Below are 21,581 nucleotides of genomic sequence, written 5' to 3' on the forward strand. Positions count from 1 at the left end.
AACACTACATACTCACCTTCTGATGTCTGTCACGTCCCCCGGCGTCCACAGGGTTACACGCTGCTCCGAGAGCTCCTGCACTGACTGTGTCAGCGCCGGCCGTAAAGCAGAACACAGCGGTGACGTCACCGCTGCTGCCGGCGCTGACACATTCAGTCAGTGCAGGAAGCTCTCGGCAGCAGCGCGTAACCCTGTGGACGCCGTGGGACATGACAGACATCAGAATGTGAGTATGTAGTGTTTTTTTTTAAAACTTTTACAATGGTAACCAGGGTAAATATCGGGTTACTAAGCGCGGCCCTGCGCTTAGTAACCTGATGTTTACCCTGGTTACCCGGGTGCTGCAGGGGGACTTCGGCATTGTTGAAGACAGTTTCAACGATGCCGAAGTCGTTCCCCTGATCGTTGGTCGCTGGAGAGAGCTGTCTGTGTGACAGCTCCCCAGCGACCACACGACTTACCAGCGATCACAGCCAGGTCATATCGCTGGTCGTGATCGTTGGTAAGTCGTTTAGCGTAACGGTACCTTAATTGTTGCACCAGACCACTCAAGGAGCCGAAAACTCTACATATTGCATTTTTCAATGTGGCTCACCAGTTTTGCAGTAGAAACTGGGGAAAAAGTTGGATGACAACATCAGTTGTTATTAGGGTTGAGCGACTTTTACTTTTTCAGGATCGAGTCGGGTTTTGCGAAATCCGACCTTGTCAAAAGTCGGGTCGGGTGAAATCGGCCGATTATTTCGAAAAGTCGGGGATCCGACCGAAACACGAAACCCAATGCAAGTCAATGGAGAATCAAAGTCGGCAGTGAGTGGAGGACAGGAAAACACCAGCAGAGCCCATTTTAATGCCAAAAACATCAATTCTTGTTACTTTAGCTTGTCAATCTTAATTTACCTTATAATAATAGTTAGCCATTGAAAATTTGGGGGTCATTTGGCAACAGTTGTGGGGGGAGTAGGGCTGGCTCAAGTTTTTCGTGGGCCCAGGAAATGCGGACTACTTCACGGCGGTGGAGCAGGGAGAGGTAAGTATTTCAACTTTGCAAGTGCTGTGATCCTGAGCAAGCAGGGGGGGCACACTCGTTCGCATTGCCACTGGCACAGGGCCCCTCAAAGTACGGCGTTGTGATTGACGGTGGGGGCGCCTCCCACCGGCAGAGACACTTTTGCGTACTATTAGTGGCCCTGTGCCAGTGACGTCGCCAATGAGTATGCCCCCCCACCTGTTGAAGGAACCTGCACTTTCATCTGCACCTTCCTCTTTGTCCCCATGTAAGGTGGTATAGTATGCGGGAAGGGGAACCTGAGTTTCAGCAGGGTCAGATTCAGGCTGTGTAGAGTGCAAGGGGAATGTAGTGGTCTGTGTCAATGTACCAGCAGACTCATCTAGCAGTAGCTGGGCAATGGGCAGGAATGAGGAGGAAACACAAATATAGGCCCAAAATAAAAAAAAGTAGGCTAAAAGCTGTTAAAAATTGGTAACAGGAGTAAACAGGCGGCATTGGTTTGTTCAGTGGAGGAGAACAACAATCAGCGGCAGACACCGTTAGTAGGCCCAACCAAACAAGTAGGCCAAATGCAGTTTCATATTCTAAATATAGGCCGAAAGCCTGAAGATTGAACCTCAGCTTTGTGTAGTAGAGGAAAACAAGAGGCAGCAGCAGACAACGTTACTAGGCCCAAACCAAGAACTAGGCCAAATGTAGTTTCATATTGTTGTTACAGGCCGAAAGCCTGAAGCTTCAAGCTCAGCTTTGTTTAGTAGAGGAAAACAAGAGGCGGCAGCAGACAATGTTACTAGGCCCAACCCAACAAGTAGGCCAAATGCAGTTTAATATAAAAAATATTTAAACGAAAGCCTGAAGATTGAAGCGCAAGAAAAATGAACCAGGAGAACACCAAGGAGTGGCAGACACCGTTAGTAGGCCCCAACCCAACAAGTAGGCCAAATGCAGTTTAATATGTGAAACGGGACAACAGTTGAAGTTCAGCTTTGTTCAGTGAAGGAAAAAAAAGAAGCAGCGGCAGACACCGTTATTACACCCAAATAATAAAGACAGTGGTAGTAGGCGCAAAGTATTAAATGGAGGCCAGGGCCCCTGCATATTTTAACTATCATCTATCATTTCAAATAATTCGTATTGGCAGTGCCATTTAAGGTTTTAACCGCAGAGACTACACAGGGGTGGAGCTGGGAGAGGTAGTATTGCAAGTGGTAGAGCACTGTTCAAGCTGGGGGGGAACACTCTCTCGTGGGCAGCGGTACTGGCACAGGGCCCCTCATATTACGACGGTGTAATATGAGTTGTGGTTCAGTGTCTCCCCCCCAAAAATGAGGAAGTCTGGTGGAAGAGGCCATGGGCGGGGGTTGCCAGCTGGTACTGATGGTGCTGGTGGTGCTGCATCTCGTGGTAGTGGCAAAAGCACAGTAGCACCTAAGGCTGGAGGTGTTCAGCCTGCGTCATCGTCTGGCTACACAAGGCCTCGAAGGCTCCCTTACCTGGGAGTAGGAAAACAGCTTTTAAAGCCGGAGAAGCAGGAAAAAGTGTTGTCTTTCCTTGCTGACTCACCCTCTAGCTCTTTCGCCTCCTCTTCCCAAAGTTCTAAATGTAAGAGCAGCCAATCGTCAGTGGATGCTCCCGGTCAGGAAAAAGACGTTTCCTTGTGTCCTTCTCCCAAACCAAAAGTGAAGGATGCATCAGGCGACACTACAGGTTACTCCATGGAGCTCTTTACACATACCGTGCCTGGGTTCGAAAGGGAAATTGTACACTGCCAATTACAAGAAGAATCGGACATGGAGTGCACTGATGCACAGCCACAGCTAGATTGTGATGCTGTTCCATTGACTCTGATCACTACATTGCCCTCGCAGTTTACTGAGCCAGAACGTGACCCTGATGAGACTATGGTGCCCTGTCCCAAACGCTATAGCACCTTACACGGTGACACTGAGGAAGGTGCACATGACATTGAGGAGGAGGTGATAGATGACCCAATTGTTGACCCAGATTGGCAGCCATTGGGGGAAGAGGGTGCCGCTGCCACTAGCTCAGAAGCGGAGGAGGATCATCCGCAGCAGCCATCTACATTGCAACAGCTGTCATCTGGCAGGCCCGTATCAGGCCAAAAATGTTTGTGAAAAACAAAAACAGTTTTAGGAGAGCGTGGCCATTCGGTGAAAGTAGCACAGCGCACAATGCCTGAAAAGGTTTTCGATAGTAGGAAGAGTGTAGTGTAGCAATTTTTTAACCGAGATCAGAATGATCAGTCAAAAGTTATCTGTAAGAAATGCTCAAAGACCTTTAGCAGAGAGAAGAATCTTCAAAATTTAAATACAACGTGCATGCTTAGACATTTAACCAGCATGCACTTGCAAGCCTGGACTAACTATCAAACGTCCCGTACCGTTGGTGCACCTGCTCGGAATGAAGGTAGTCAGCAATGCTACATTGCTTCCCTCACTGTAAGCCCACCGGTTAGGACACCACCAGCAGCAAATGTGGAGGTATCGTCGTAAGGCCAAAGCAGTCAGGGAATCACAAGGTTATTGGTAGGAAAGACTGTATGTAGGCCAACAACAAGAATACCATAACAAACTCTCTTTCAATCTGCCATGCCCACCACCACCACCGCTAGTTCCACCATATGCAGCTCTCCAGTCCAGCTCACCCTACAAGAGACTCTCGTTAGGAAAAGAAAGTACTCATCCTCTCATCCGCGTACACAGGATTTTAACGCCCACATTGCTATACTAATCTCATTACAGATGATGCCCTACCGTTTGGTTGAAAGCGAAGCTTTCAAAGACCTGATGGCCCACGCAGTACCACGCTATGACCTACCCAGTCGCCACTTCTTTGCGAGAAAAGCCATCCCAGCCCTCCACCAACATGTCAAAGACCACATTGTCCATGCCTTGAGGCAATCAGTCAGTGGAAAGGTGCACCTCACAACAGATGCATGGACCAGTAGGCATGGCCGGGGACGTTACGTGTCCATCACGGCACACTGGGTTAATGTGTAGGATGCAGGGTCCACAGGTGGCAGCCATAGTGGGACAGTTCAGCCTATCCCACAGTCTAAGGAAACAGTTGGCATAAGGCGTTCGCCACTCCTCCTCCTCCTCCAGAAGCAAAAGCTCGTGCACAGAGCGCAGTCACCCTACCTCTCCATCCGCAGCTGCCAGTGTTGCACACGGGGTGTCCCATTATCGAACAGCTAGTGGTACGCATCAGCAGGCTGTGTTTCAAATGAAGTGTTTGGGCGACAACAGACACACCGCGGAAGTACTGGTGGAGTACTTGCAGCAACAAACTCAGTCATGGCTGGGCAGTGTACATCTTGAGGCAGGCAAGGTATTCAGTGATAACGGAAGGAATTTTATGGCTGCCATAGCCCTTTCAGAACTGAAACACATACCTTGCCTGGATCACACCTTTAACCTGGTGGTGCAGGGCTTCCTCAAAAATTATCCAAAGTTACCAGCCCTGCTCCTGAAGGTGCGAAGACTTTGCTCGCACATCCGCCGGATGCCCATACACTCCAGCCTTATGCTGAACCATCAGCGATCGCTGAATCTTCCACAGCACCACCTAATAATTGACGTTTCAACAAGGTGGAACTCCACACTGCACATGATTCAGAGGCTGTGCGAACAGAGGCGTGCTGTAATTTATTTGTGGGAGGATACACGGGCAGGCACTTGGATGGCAGACATGGAGTTGTCTGGTGTGCAGTGGTCGACGCCATCATAAGCATTAACATCCCACTTATGCGTCTGCTGATGCAAAGTTTGATGCATATTAAGGAGCAGGTGTCTGCAGCCGAGGAGGAGGGAAGCCTTGATGACAGTCAGCCATTGTCTGGCCAGGGAACTGTCCAGGACGAATTGGCGGACGAAGAGGATGAGGAGGAGGATGATGGGGATGAATATGTATGGGAGGAGGATGATTCTCAGATGGCAATAGAAACTGGTGGCATTGCAAGGTCTGGTACAGGTTTATTGCGGGACACTTGTGATGTTGATTTGCAAGAAAGTGGTCCTCAACCCAGCAGAAACAGCTAATTGACACCTGGAGCATTGGCCCACATGGCTGAGTATGCCTTGCGTATCCTAAAAAGGGACCCACGCATTGTTAAAATGATGACCGATGACGACAACTGGTTGGCCTGCCTCCTGGATACAAGATATAAAGGAAAACTGCAAAATATCATGCCACATGAGAACCTAGGTCAAATATTGGCTACCAAACAAGCAACTCTTGTAGACCATTTGGTTCAGGCATTCCCAGCACACAGCGGCGGTGATGGTTCTCACACGAGCTGCAGGGGGCAACATGGCAGAGGTGCTAGAGGTGCAGAAATCCAATGTGGCGTTGGACAGAGGGGTTTTATGACAAGGTTGTGGAATGATTTTGCAATGACCGCTGACACGACAGGGACAGCTGCATCGATTCAAAGTGATAGGAGACAGCATTTGTCCAGTATGGTTACAAACTACTTTTCCGCCCTTATCGATGTTCTCCCTCACAGGTCATTCCCCTTTGATTACTGGGCGGGCATCTAAACTAGACACCTGGCCTGAATTGCCAGAATATTGATTACAGGACCTCGATTGCCGTGCTGTCAGTGTGCTTTCAGAAAGAGTGTTCAGTGCTGCTGGTTCAATACTGACCAAAAAAAGGACACGTCTAGCTACCAAAAATGTTGATTAGCTAACCTTCATTTAAATTAACCAATCATGGATTTCACATTCTTTTGCCCCACCTTCCCCTGCTGACACATAGCTTGCCTGAAAGATGACTTGCTTTTGGGGGGAGACACAGAACCCCAACTCTGGCCCTGTGGTATAACAAAACACTATGAACGTGGCAGAAAGTGGCTGCCTGATATACGACGCACTAGCAGTACAGCTGAATATACACTGTGTGAGAATTTGAATCTCCATATTTTGGGGGGAGACACTGAACCCTAACTCTGGCCCTGAGGTATAAAACAACACTATGAACGTGGCAGAAAGTGGCTGCCTGATATACGACGCACTAGCAGTACAGCTGAACATAGACTGTGTGAGAATTTGAATCTCCATTTTTTGGGGGGAGACACTGAACCCTAACTCTGGCCCTGTGGTTTAACACAACACTATGAACGTGGCAGAAAGTGGCTGGAATTATTATAAAGAAAAAAAAAAGGTTGCAATAACACGCTCCCTAGTCCCTGCAATGATCTCAGGACAAGTATGGCAGCAATAAAAAGGACTTCAGAACAAAAAATTGTGGACAAATAAACAAGACAGGTAACTGTGCAGAAAGGAGCAACAGGATTTTTGCTTTCAAAAAAGCAGTTGGTTTGCACAGCACCGTGCACACAGCTATGCAGCTGATGCACTAAAATACGACCTCCACTGTCCCTGGACAAAAAGGTGGTGTTGGACAGTGGAAATCGCTACAGCACAAGCGGTTTGGGGGTTAATCTTCCCTCCCTAACTATATCCCTTCTCCTGATGAAGCTGCAGCAACCTCTTCCTATGCTAAGATCGGCAGAAGTAAGATGGCGGTCAGCGTGCACGCCACTTTATAGCCCCTGTGACGCCGCAGAAAGCAAGCCAATCACTGTCATGCCCTTCTCTAAGATGGTGGGGACCGAGACCTATGTCATCACGCTGCCCACACTCTGCGTCCTCCTTCATTGGATGAAAAACGGCAGTAACAGCGTCATACAAAACGCGACTTTGGCGCTCTGATCGCTGACTGCGTGGCCGATCCCACACTAGGATCGGTTCGGGTTTCATGAAACCCGACTTTGCCTAAAAGTCGGCGATTTATGAAAATGACCGATCCGTTTCGCTCAACGCTAGTTGTTATCAGTTGAGACACAAAAAACTGACATGGATGGCCCAAAAAAATGGAAACTTGGCTTAACCCAACATTGCTCTTGATGCCTAAAATTTTGACCAATGGCCTTCGATATGTATTACAATTTTCAGGCTAATTGAACATGAAGAGGAAATTCGGGCTGCAGATGATCTCAGACTTCCTCTTCATGTTCGATTCGTAGGAAGGTGGGGACAGTAAAGCCAGCACTGATTGGGGCACCACGTGTCATCCAACCGCATGAGAACTCCAGGACCGTGAGTGCTGACACTGCTGGAACAGCGCCGGCAAGGGAGGCAAATATATTCTTTATTTTATTGGGGGCAAACATATAGATGAAGAAGGGGTTGTCCTAGTAGTGGGCACCTCCTTTAAGGAAATTAGCCTCATTTGTAGACCAATTAACAATTTCTATTGGGCAAAAAGAAAATTAAATATCTTGCTATTGCCATCAGTTGAAAATAGTTAGCCTACAAATTGATATCCAAGTCTTGTAACATGACTCAAGATTTTAATTAAGTTAGACACCCAAAAAAGACATCTATTGTGAAATAATTTCTCTTTATCAGTGCAAAACTGGGTTTGGCTAGTAAAATCAGATGTCTTTGAGTTTGGGGGTGCTGATTTTCTTAAAGAAGAACTTTTATAAACATTGTTTCCCAATACTACGCTCTTCCCCTGGTTGTCTAATTGTCCAACAATCAGTGGAAGAGCGATTCATCCATGCTTCATTTATGTATAATGTAAAGTAAAAACTGGCCAGCTATAGAGAGTACCTTATGCCTATTGGAAGGACACTGTGCTTATCCTGCTCTTTGGATTCTTTTAAATAAACTAATAAAATTTAAGTGTGCAGTCATGGAAGTCGAACTGTTATCTTTTAACTTAGAACTGTGTGACAGGAGCCGTATAATGATCATCAATAACTGTGATAGGCATGTCTGTCTTAACTGCTTAATTGTGGTGAATTTATGAGTACAGTTCACGCAGTTTCATCATACAGGATCTTTTATTGACTGATATGGTGAACCCCATAAACTCAAAGCAAAACATTTAATTCCCAGGGGATTACTATGAGATCACATGACCCACCCGAAGAGAAGAAATTCATGAATTTTCCGATATAATTTACAACTAAATAAGTTAAGAATTAGCTGGGTTATATATAGTGGGTGACTAGTTACAGAACTAGATAAAAAGAAAAAGATTACTATAGTGCTACTTTTAGGAATCCTGATGTGTGTTATTCACAATTCTCCATGGAAAATATAATACACATTAGCGCCAATTATTAGATGTAGCACTAGATCAAGTACAAATCAATGTCCAACCCTTTTAACAAGTCTGGCAACATGACTGGGGATATTAGCCAAAAACTCATCAGACAGCTATTAGTAACTTAATAAAAGAAGCAAGCTCCTCATCTTTTTAGTCTAGAGGACTTCGACAACCTTGTCACATTTGCTTATTACAACAATGAAGGCGATGAAGCACCAGAGTTCAGAAGTGTTGGGATCCCAATACTTATTGTACTCCAGGATGCTATCAATAAGAAATTAAGCTTAGCTAACAGGGCAAAGATTTATTCCTTAGCTCTAGTGCAAAATCTGTAATAGATTTCTACAGCATGGGCTGTTGATAAAAATGGTGTCTTTATCTGTGGCATAGGATAATTTAAGTCCCTTAGGAAAAATGGCACAGGTGTGAGTCGTACCTTTTCTCCCCCTAAAGTGATGTCTCAGCCCACAGAACAAAGTATCATTCACATATTCATGTAATGGGTTTGTAGAACGTACATGTAGAATAATATGGCATCCGTAGACTCTACGGGTTCCTGCACATGTACTGTATCTCTATATATCTCTGTTAGGAGATATTTTTTTCAGTTGGATCCTGTAAGAATCATATTAAAACCCAATATGTTTATTAATAAATAGCTAAAATGCCACCAACCTGTGGCTGCACCAAAGAAAAAACCAAAACACACAGTGAAAAAAACTAGTGTTGGGGGCCGGTATTTTACCCTATAAAGATTGCTGTACTGGTGGCTACATGGCAGTGGGGGTTGGCGCCCTAGGGGGAAACGTTGTGGCGCCCCCACTCCTCGTCGTCTTGCCCTAGGATCCTATAAGACCCTACCAGTGTCTCTGGGTTCCCCTACCCACACAATGAATATGTCTAAAGGTGCCCCTATTCGGCTAGACAGAGATGAGCCTACAGATAGGGAATACTAAGCCCCCACACCGTGAAATAAAACAATGGAGTACATGTAGTGGACTTATGATGGCTAATTGTGAGATAATTTCCCAGAAAGGCCAATGTTCGCCTGGGAAACTATAAACAGCACCTATTAATATGGTACAGCCTGCAAAATGTAAACAGGACCATTTAGATCAGTCCTAAACAGAGCTAGCACATTCTTGTATGAAGGTACCCCAATTTTTATTTATTGACTTTGAAATTTCAGTTGGATCCTGTACAAATCTGATAGAGAAACATTATGGCTGTGGATGAGCGGACCTGTGGAAGTTTGGATTCTGGTACCTTACCAAACTTTAGTCCAAGGTTCGCTTCGGGTACCAGAACTGTGCCTGCACTTGAACCTAATCCCCATTTAAATCAATGGGGACCCAAACTTTGAAGCTCAAAAATCTCTCTCTCCATCCTGGACTTCCAGGAGAATTCCATGTTCGGGGCTCGGCACTGGACACTAGGTGTCCCGTACGAACGCCAAACTTTACAGTTCGGGTTCACTTATCTCTAATTGTGGCATGCTCCACAAGATGTAGTATTACAGAATTTTTTTGTGACGTTACTATGTGTGTCAGATATCTAGATATACAGTATAATTGTCTAAGGGGTACTTCAGTCTGTTTGTCTGTCTGTCTGCAACTTCCGTAATGGAAATCCCGCGTCAGCGACAGGCTTAGTCCGGCCGCGAATTGGCCCCTCCTTACTCTCCTCCAGTCAGTGCCCTCTCCCTACTCCCCTCCAGTCAGCGCCAGTGTGTCGCCCCATCCCGGACCAACTTTTTACTATTGATACTGGCTATGCAGCATCAATAGTAAAAGATATAATGTTAAAAATAATAAAAAAACAAAACATGCTATTCTCACCTTCCATCGCCTCCGCAGCTTTCCCGCTCCTCGTGATGCGGCCAGCAGATTCTGTTCCCAGAGATGCATTGCAAAATTACCCAGATGACTTAGCAGTCTTGCGCCCATCGGCACAGCTTCGCTGGACGCCGGAGGGTGAGTATATAACTATTTTTTATTTTAATTTTTTTTTTAACAGGGATATGGTGCCCTTACTACTATATACTATGTGGGCTGTGTTATATACTACGTGGGCTGTGTTATATACTGCGTGGCCTGTGTTATATACTACGTGGGCGGTGCTACATATTACATGGGTTGTGTTATATACTACGTGGGCTGTGCTATATATTATGTGGGCTGTGCTATATATTACGTGGGCTGTGTTATATACTGCATGGGCTGTGTTATATACTACGTGGGCTGTGTTATATACTATGTGGGCTATGCTATATACTATGTGGCCTGTGTTATGTACTGCGTGGGCTGTGCTATATATTACGTAGGTTTTGCTGTATATTATGTGGGCTGTTATATACTACTTGGCTGCTATATACTACATGGGCTGTGTTATATACTGAGTGGCCTGTGGTATATACTGCTTGGGCTGTGCTATATATTATGTGGGCTGTGTTATATATTACGTGGGCTGTGTTATATACTACATGGCTGCTATATACTATGTGGCTGTGCTATATACTACGTGGCTGTCTGTGTTACGTGGGCTGTGCTATATACTATGTGGCTGCTATATACTACTACTTTTTGCAGACTTGTACTTTGTATTGTTTGAATACGTTATTCGTCTATGTGCCAATCGTACTTTGTATTGTTTTTAAATATGTTTTATGTGTTTTCAAGTTGTTGTGTGTCAATAAAAATCCTTTGATATATATATATTCTTGTGGTGTGCATCCATTGGAGCAGCTTCTTTTCTTTGCTGTAATTCTCATGTTTGGCTGCTTGGTTGCACCCCGTTGTGACAGTTTATTATAACCAATATTAGTAGTGCGCTCTATCTCTTGTTTCTCCTGCTATATACTACGTGGCTGTGCTATATACTACGTGGCTGTGCTATATACTACATGGCTGTGTTATATAGTAAGTGACTGTGCTATAGACTACGTGGCTGTGCTAAGCACGACGTACATACATACATACATACATATTCTAGAATACCCGATGCGTTAGAATCGGGCCACCATCTAGTTAATAATAACTGTTGCTGTTGTTACCAATGGCACGTCAACCTTTCAGCACACAAGGAAAGTATTTCACTCGTTCACTTAGCTACCCTCAAGCAACACATGCTTGCATATTTCTGGAGAGGTTCCCCTCATTTCGGGTCATTATTTCCACCACAGGTAGTCCCTCCACCTGCACACCATTAGCTCTGTATCAATACATAAGGTGCCACATTCACTTCCTAATGAATAACAGTCACTTTAGGAAACCAACATTAGACAGATATAAGGAGGCCGACTTTATAGACACAACATCAATGTGAAGAACTTATTTAAAACATGAGTCTGCTGGGTTCAAGAATGACTTTGATCACCTTGTGAGGCAGCATCATAAAGTGTTATCAACCAGTCTAACTCTTGCCGGGATCGGTCTGCACCAAATCTGCGAAAATCACTCTCAGAAATCATAAAGAATATGTTCTACCTCATTTCTTTTTTTTAATAAATCTTTACACATATATATTTTTAAATCGTAATCTGTTTTTATTTTCTATACTCCTCTTTACAAACGTCATTATGAAGATATTAATTTTGCCTGAATTGCCTCTCCTAAATTGGACATACTGTGAAAAACCTCGATAAAAAATTGGAGTGTGTAGTGAGCATGCTTTTACCTGCGTGTGAAAACGGTGAAGATAAGCTGCTACCATAACCCATTGTCAATCAAAAGGAGGGTTAAGAAAATTCCTTGTAGATAGGTAGTGGAACCAATCAGTGAGAACATCACTTCCACACGGGAGTCAGGTGTAAGTATAAGGGGTCCTACAAACTTTATTGAGTTACAAAAGCTTATATAATAAAAAAAAGTCACATAGAACAGGTACAAATAAATCAACTTTATTTGGTGAATCTATTAGTTAAGTTATCCAGACAATTTCACACAAACATGCCCCATGAGTTGAATTAATTTTTGCATTTGCATGAATATTAGCAGTTTGTCAGAAGAAAGGTATCTGGGAATCAAGCCAAGAAAAGCTCGACACTAATTAAAGACAACATAATTAACTGAAAACATACAAAATGGAGTAAAGGACTGACAAAATGCCTTTGTTGCCTTGGTTGAAAGTTTTGGGTCATTGCCTTGCTGGAAAACCCAGGCACGACTCATTTTTTATGTCCTGGGAGAGGGACGGAGGTGGTCACTCAGGATTTTACGGTACATGGCTCCATTCATTCTCCCATTGATGCAGTGAAGTAGTCCTATGCTCATAGCAGAGAAACACCACCAAAACATAATGTTTCCACCTCCATGCTTGACAGTGGGGACGGTGTTATTTGGGTCTTAGGCAGCATTTCTCTTCCTCCAAACACAGTGAGTTAAGTTATTGCCAAAGACCTCAATTTCTGTCTCACGTGACCACAGCACCTTCTCCGAATCACTCAGGCTACTTTCACACTAGCGTCGGGAAAGACCCGTCGCTGTGCGTCGGGCCGATGTTCCCGACGCTAGCGTGGTCTCCGCCGCACAACGGGGGCAGCGGATGTATTTTTCCAACGCATCCGCTGCCCCATTGTGAGGTGCGGGGAAGTGCGGGGAGGTGGGGGCGGAGTTCCGGCCGCGCATGCGCGGTCAGAAAAAGCGGACCGTCGGGAGCAAAAAACGTTACATGTAAGGTTTTTTTCTCCCGACGGTCCGCTAACACACGCCCAAGTGTCGCAAAACGGACGCGACGTTTGGCAATGTGTCGCAAATGCGTCGCTAATGCGTCGCTAATGTTAGTCTATGACGAAAAAACGTATCCAGCAAGAACTTTTGCTGGATGCGTATTTTCGGCAAAACGACGCATTTGCGACGTATTGCAGTTAACGCTAGTGTGAAAGTAGCCTCACAGAATCATCCAGGTGTTCATTGTCAAAATTCAGATGGACCTGCACATGTGCCTTCCTGAGCAGGGAGACCTTGTGAGCACTGCAGGATTTTAAATCTTTACGACATAATGTGTTACCAATGGTTTGAAGCATGGCAAAAGTAAAAAAAATGTTTAAAAAATATGAAATAAATAAAAAAAATATAAAAGTTGAAATCACCCCGCTTTCGCCTCATTCAAAATAAAGCAATAAAAATAAAATCAAATATACACATATTTGGTATCGCCACATTCAGAATCGCCTGATCTATCATTAAAAAAAGGATTAACCTGATGGCTAAATGGCGTAGCGAGATAAAAATTAAAAACGCCCAAATTATATTTTTTGGGCCGCCGCGACATTGCAGAAAAATGCAATAACGGGCGATCAAAAGAACGTATCTGTACCAAAATGGTATCACTAAAAACATCAGCTTGGCGTGCAAAAAATAAGCTCTCACCCAACCCCAGATCACGAAAAATGGAGACGCTACGGGTATCGGAAAATGGCGCAATTTTTTTTTTCGCAAAGTTTGCAATTTTTTTCACCACTTAGAATAAAAAAAACCTAGACATGTTTGGTGTCTATGAACTCAAAATGACCTGGACAATCATATTTGCAGGTCAGTTTTAGCATTTAGTGAACCTAGCAAACAAGCCAAACAAAAAACACGCATGAGATTGCACTTTTTTTGCAATTTCACCGCATTTTGAATTTTTTTCCCCATTTTCTAGTCACGTGACCGCTCACGCGACCAATCACAAGCCGCAACGTCATCTAAGGTCTTTCAAGCGCTCATTCTTAGGAACGGAAGCTGCCGGTTACATCGGTAAGGTCCAGGCTGCGTCGGAGAGGTGAGTATATCAATATTTTTTATTTTTATTCTTTATTTTACACATTAATATCGATCCCGATACTGATTCCCGATATCACAAAAGTATCGGATCTCGGTATCGGCATTCCGATACCGCAAATATCGGCCGATACCCGATACTTGCGGTATCGGAATGCTCAACACTACCCATTATATTAATAAACTATTCCAAAAAATTAAGGGATCTCTTAAATCATATGCTTTATGTGATACTCTGTACTTGTAAGGAGGTGAAGCACAAAAAGAGTCCAGGGGCGGTTACCTTCTCGGCTCCTTGCTTGGAACCATTGATCTGTGCTACAGGTTCCCCAGGGGGCAGACTTAGAGATTGGGACAGGAAGGAAGCCGGGCAGAGAGCGGGAAAGGCGCGCGCACTCAAGGGTCAGAGCAGCGGTCAGAGCAGCATGAGCAGCGGTCAGAGCAGGATGCAGCTGCACTCCAGGAAAGAGAGAGGGCTCCCGGTCAGAGGACAAATACAAGGAGATCGCCCAAAAAGACTGCATCTTGTGAGTACATGAAAGCAGACTCTGCTGTGACTGGAGAGGGGCGCCTTGACACCCGTGCAGAGACAGTGGCCCGTGCAGAAACTTTGATCCCTGGTACCCATGGTACCAGTGCAGAGCCCTTGAATCCTGTCGAGAAACTTAATAATAGACTGACCATCATTTTCCCGGGATAGGCTGTGCGGTAAAAGTTAAAGACTCAGAGCCGGTGTATATCACATTAACTCCCGAAACCCCAGGCAGTGGGTTCCTACAGACTACTCAGCCCACGGACAACAGAGGGACGACAAGTGCCGCTGTATCTCGGCACCTACGTTGGAGAAGACGACCCTTCAAACAAGTCCTCATCAGACTGATAAGTGTTTTTTCCCAAGAAATTTCATTTTCTACTGTTACACTGTTTGACTCCCATATGTTTGCACTGTTATATTGTTAGTTATATTCCACAGCTTCCTCCCTGCGAGGAGAACCTGATTCATGTTAATAAACCCCTCAACTGTTGGTCTGTCTGTTCCGTGGTGACACACTCAGTACCTGCATCCTGCATACTATGACATACTGGGTGTCCCGGGTCCGTGCTGTCCTCTCTTCACCTCGGTCCGCTGCACTCTGTTGTGCTCCACATCAGTCTTTGCAGGATGCAAGACATGTGACATCATCTCCCTAGGCCTTCTAAAACCGACTAAGACACACAACTGTTTCCGAGAATTGAGGCTGTAGACTTCTATGTTTGGTTGCTCCACCTTCTGTTCATATTATGCTTCATTTTGCTTCCATTACTGCTATGTTCCACTTCTTCCTTCCTCCTGCTTCTGAGTTTCCTAAATGTGCCAAGTCCTCACATCCCATGTGATTGCTAAAAAAAATGTGTGCCCACCTGATGTTTAGAGGATCCACCTCACCAGGTTAGCCTATCACCTAGGATCACTTGATTCATGATAACTGTGCAGTGTAAACAGGTTGCTGATCACCCGACAAATTAACTAAACGGTTGAAATGGTCTCGGCACGGCAGGTGTAAACAGGACTCTCACTACCAAGAATAATGGTAGCCTAAAACACACTGAATAATCTATTGCAGATCATCCAGTGCATATCTGAAGCCAGATTGGATCCTGTAAATAGGCTATTAAAAGACGATCAACTGGCAAATATTTTGTTGGTCGCCGGTCAGGTAAAGCAGTACATCACGTAATGTAAATGTTCTTTGCATTTAGACAGGATGAGCTCGACCAGTTAACTATGTGCAAGTTGATTGGCACTTTTTTACTGGCCTCTTTTCACAAGCTCAAAATGACAGATGTAAGCATAATGATCACCCTGTCCCCATATACTGTACCATGTTATTGGCAGCACATCACCTGTTTATAAAGGGCTTGTGCTGCCAATAATAATGATGTTTATGCCAGCATAAATCATATGATCAGATCACCTGACCAACGTGTTGCTTGTTCATCAGGCGATGGCCGACACTTTTGTATAGGCCAATAATCAGGAGTAGTGATGAGCGAGTACACTCATTACTCAAGATTTCCCGTGCATGCTCGGGTGATCGAGTATTTGGATGTGCTCGGAGATTTAGTTTCTGTCTCCGTAGCTGCATGATTTGCGGCTGCTAGATAGCCTAAATACATGTGGGGATTCTCTAATAAACAGGCAATCCCTGCATGTACTACTCATTCACTGGGTTATTGTCAGCCTGTTTACACTGGCAAACTATCGAAAGAAGAGCTTATCTAGAAATGCACATTGCCGATTATTGGCCAGTGTAAATGCACAACCATAATAGATAGCTATCCAACAAACAGTGGTTCAACAAATAATTTGGCCAACATCTGTCTTTCATGACTCTTCCGTATACAGGACCGCTCACTCTCCCTGGGAGAGTCGGGAGGACCCCATACACATTAGATATTGCCACGTTCAGCAGACATTAGTCTAATTTAGGTGGACATACTGATAGGGAATTTAGATAGTGAGCCCCATTGGGGACAGCGATGATAATGTCTGTAAAGCGCTGCGTAATATGTTAGCGCTATATAAAAATAAAGATTATTATTATTATGTGGAACCCCTGCTGGTCCGATAAAATAAAGCAGCGAAACCTGCAGATATACACACAGTTAAATGGGATGTGTCATCAGAAAATGACCTACTGTTTAATTCAGGTTAGTATCTTAAATGTATTTTGAAAATATTTTTTTTCTTTTATTTACCATCTTTATTTTATTTTTATATTTATTATTACCATATTTTAATTTTTACCATCTTTATTTACCATCTTTTCTCTTTTTTAGCATCTCATTATGGTAAAAAAAAGTAAATTAAAAAATCTAACAATTTTCACACTGGCCAGTAGACCTAATTAAATACTTGTCACGGGGTTACTGCTACATTGTGGAGCCACAAGACTAAAGTGTCTGATTGCTCCTACTCTGGCGCTGAGAAGAAGCACTTTACCCTCATTTTAAATGTGTTTATTTCTTCTGGCAAAACAGGGGTTAATCGGCCATGTTGGAAAACCCTGTGTTCACAGCTGAGCTTAGTTAGCCACTCCTTTCCCCTTTATAATCTGGGCTCTGTTACAAATCCTTGTCAGAGCTAGCATTTGCTGCATGGCTAATGGAGGGAGAGTAGTACATATGAGAAGGAGAGTTGGAGGAGTATTATGTGACTGTTGCTTGGTTTGTATGCGTGGTAATTCCTTATCCTTCTCTATTTTGGATTATTTCCCTACCTTCACACCCAAGTGCATTCCTCTGTTACATGTGAGTGAATATTTTGTATGCCTGGAGTTTTCTGTTAACCCTTGTTTGTGTTGTATTGTTTGTCGGGTTGGTGTACTACAGTGCACAGTAGCGCCCCTCTTTCCTGGGTGGGGGAAAAGAACAGGCAGAGGGCTGACTCAGGAGATAAGGCAAGGGTGGAGGCCCCAGCATCTTCGCCATCTGAAGTATCCCGGGAAGCAGGGCGAGCTAGGGCACACCCTAGTATTAGGGACAGGGAAAGAACCCCTGGTCCCGGGTCACCCGACAGCTGTGTCATGACAATACTTTTATGATTTGTTCTCCACATGAACATTAGCAGCAAAAGACTTATTCAGACCCTATTTCTTTGTAGAAGCATTTTCTGAGCATGCGCTAATCTGAGCAAAGGTTATTATGAAGGGAAGGGGGAGGAGGTGAGCTGTGACATCATCTGTTGTGAAAAGTCCTGTGATAAATTCTGTATATACAGGTGGTAGCTGTCATTGCTATTCTGTCTGTTACGATAATAAGATTACTGAAAAGTATTCTGCATAGAACATGAAGTATGAGTGTTGTATAATAATAAGATTTCCGATCTGTTTTTAATATAAATAGTGATATGGAAAATTTGAATAAAACATTATAGAAAAAAATACCTTTAAAAATAGGTATTTTTTCCCTGTAAAGCTCACACGCGCTCTCACTGTCCACCTTTCAAGTCCATAATCTTAGACATTGAGAGAATATACGCTCATTTGGTAGTTACTTTATTTGTAATACTTTAATTAGCAATTATTTAACCCAGAGAAAGCAGCATTGGCATCAAATGGAAACAGAAAGACCCAGAATGGTGCAGATCCAAACTGCACTCTCTTATTGTGACTTTTTTCGAAAATGGATGAGAATCATTTTTTTCTTCGACCTTCCAGCCAGATGTTAATGTCCTAACTGCTTCCATCTGCTGAGTGTAATGACTGTTCTCTACAGAGCGAGCAGCTGGATGTTACCTTAGATGCAGATCTCATACAAAATCAGTCTTACATCCTCTCATATAAAGACGCGAAGAAGCGGCCATCATTCTTCGAAAGCAGAGAGAGCGAGTGTGTAGCTGGCAGGGATGTGACCCATCATGTTCAGATATATGGAAATCGGGTCACAGCAGATAATTGCGTTCTATTTTTCTTTTTTTTTAGCAAACATTGAAATTTAATATCAAACATCTGATGGATTACTACAGGGAGAACAATCATTTGCTTGGAAACTATGTGCAACTTTAAAATTAAAGGTTCATGTGGACAGTGCTACCTCCATATGGTGTCTCAGCATAGCACTATGAAGATGTTCTACCCTAGAAGAAACCTCAAGGGTTTAAGCAGCTGGACTAATCACTTTGTTTAGTGACCTCGGCCCTGATTCATGAAAGTCTTTACATCAGGAATGTGGTGTAAAGCACTTTGAAAAGTCACATTTTTTGCTCAACGTAAGTTTGTCAAAAAATGTTGTGACTTTTTCCATTTTTGCAACAGTTTTGGATAGCTGTGCCAAAATGGGTGTAACTGGGGTGGAACAGGTCATCAGTGACATCTGTTTCGGGGACTTGTCTAGTCTCTGCTCTTCCTGGTTGGCGTGTTTTCTCCTTTTCAATGCGCACTAACATTGTGCTCTCTTGCTAGCTCAGCACTTCTCTTTAGATCCGGTGAGGGAGCACAATGTCAGTGCACATTGAATGGAATATAGTGCAGTGAGTGGAGAACACATACTTAGCATGTGCTGGAATTGACAACTGATGCTTGCTCAGAGGAGCAGAGACTAGTCAGGCCTCTGAAACAGATGTCACTAATTTTGTCCTGTTTCAAGATGGTAATAGCATCTGGGGCATTGACCGCCCCGCCAGCCCCTGAAGGTGTCAGGAACTTGTAGGGATGTCTCCAACACTCGCAAACAGGTTTTGAATTGCAAACACAGTGATCAAATCTTCAGCAATGTTTAGTAAAATTTCCACTGCACCAGTTACAATCCCATGGTAGAGCTAAAGTATCAGGGATAGATTTGGTCACCTCTATTCTCTTAGAATATTTAGATTGTTTTCTTCCAAAATATGCTCAGAGTTCATCATCTTCTTTGATAGACACTCAGTATACCATTTCTTTCCTAAAAAATTTCCATCATTACTGGGCACATGTGATGTCACCTCACAAATAAACTATTACACCCATTGACATAGGAATCAAAACAGTATGTATAACCCTCAGAAGAGATAATACTTGCAAAAATATTCTTCCAAGATGGTTTACTGTTCTGCTTGACCCATAATAATTTTTGATATGATAACAATTTTTGTTTGCAGACTGCTAGGGGGCAAAATTCGCCCCAAGTTTTACTAATATTTACATGGCTCATTGAGAGTTCATCTCTCCTCTTATATCTTTAGAATCTCCATGGAAATTGATTTAGTGGTAGAGATATATAGATGATTTCTTGTTTATTTGGAATGGGGACTTAGAGGAGGCCAAACTCTTTGTCAAAACACACAATACTACTCAATTTAATAATGTTATTACTGGCAGTATTATTCCAGCACATATCAATGTTTTGGATCTTTCCATTATTTTGAAATAGGGTGTTATTCACAAATTATTTTTTTTAAACTGATACAGAAAAATTCTAACATAGATCTTCAAAATTGCCACTACCTGATTTTGCTGAAAAATCTGCCTAAAAGTCAGATCCTATGGGTAAAATGCAATTGTACTAAGGACTACAATATTGTCATTAAAGTCATTTTTTTAAACAACGTTTCATAGAAAAAATTACAACATGACCCAGATGGAACAAACTATCCTTGAGAAAAGGCATTTAGATACTCCCAGTTGTTTGACAGTCAAAAAAACAACACAATAACCTCACTAACAATCACAAAGATTTCAAATTACTCAATATACTAAAGATTAGTGTTGAGCGATACCTTCCGATACTCAAAGGTATCGGTATCGGATGGTATCGGCCGATATCCGAAAAATATCGGATATCGCCGATACCGATACCCGATACCAATGCAAGTCAATGGGACACAAGTATCGGAAGGTATCCTGGATGGTTCCCAGGGTCTGAAGGAGAGGAAACTCTCCTTCAGGCCCTGGGATCCATATTCATGTAAAAAATAGTTATTATTAAGGTTGAAGGAAGACTTTAAGTCCATCTAGTTCAACCCATAGCCTAACATGCCCTAACATGTTGATCCAGGGGAAGGCAAAAAAAACCCATGTGGCAAACAGTAAGCTCCACCATGGGGAAAAAAATTCCTTCCCGACCCCACATACGGCAATCAGACTAGTTCCCTGGATCAACGCCTTATCAAGGAATCTAATATATATACCCTGTAACATTATACTTTTGCAGAAACATATCCAGTCCCCTCTTAAATTTAAGTAATGAATCACTCATTACAACATCATACGGCAGAGAGTTCCATAGTCTCACTGCTCTTACAGTAAAGAATCCGCGTCTGTTATTATGCTTAAACCTTTTTTCCTCCAGACGTAGAGGATGCCCCCTTGTCCCTGTCACCGGTCTATGATTAAAAAGATCATCAGAAAGGTCTTTGTACTGTCCCCTCATATATTTATACATTAACATAAGATCACCCCTTAGCCTTCGTTTTTCCAAACTAAATAGCCCCAAGTGTAATAACCTATCTTGGTACTGCAGACCCCCCAGTCCTCTAATAACCTTGGTCGCTCTTCTCTGCACCCGCTCCAGTTCAGCTATGTCTTTCTTATACACCGGAGACCAGAACTGTGCACAGTATTCTAAGTGTGGTCGAACTAGTGACTTGTATAGAGGTAAAATTATGTTCTCCTCATGAGCATCTATGCCTCTTTTAATGCATCCCATTATTTTATTTGCCTTAGTAGCAGCTGCCTGACACTGGCCACTGAATATGAGTTTGTCATCCACCCATACACCCAGGTCTTTTTCATTGACGGTTTTGCCCAGAATTTTAGAATTAAGCACATAGTTATACATCTTATTACTTCTACCCAAGTGCATGACCTTACATTTATCCCCATTAAAGCTCATTTGCCATTTATCAGCCCAAGCTTCTAGTTTACACAAATCATCCTGTAATATAAAATTGTCCTCCTCTGTATTGATTACCCTGCAGAGTTTAGTGTCATCTGCAAATATTGAAATTCTACTCTGAATGCCCCCTACAAGGTCATTAATAAATATGTTAAAAAGAAGAGGGCCCAATACTGATCCCTGTGGTACCCCACTACTAACCGCGACCCAGTCCGAGTGTACGCCATTAATAACCACCCTTTGTTTCCTATCCCTGAGCCAGCTCTCAACCCACTTGCACATATTTTCCCCTATCCCCATTATTCTCA

The sequence above is a fragment of the Ranitomeya variabilis genome, chromosome 2, assembly GCF_051348905.1.
Source record: "Ranitomeya variabilis isolate aRanVar5 chromosome 2, aRanVar5.hap1, whole genome shotgun sequence".
Taxonomy (NCBI): Eukaryota; Metazoa; Chordata; class Amphibia; order Anura; family Dendrobatidae; genus Ranitomeya; species Ranitomeya variabilis.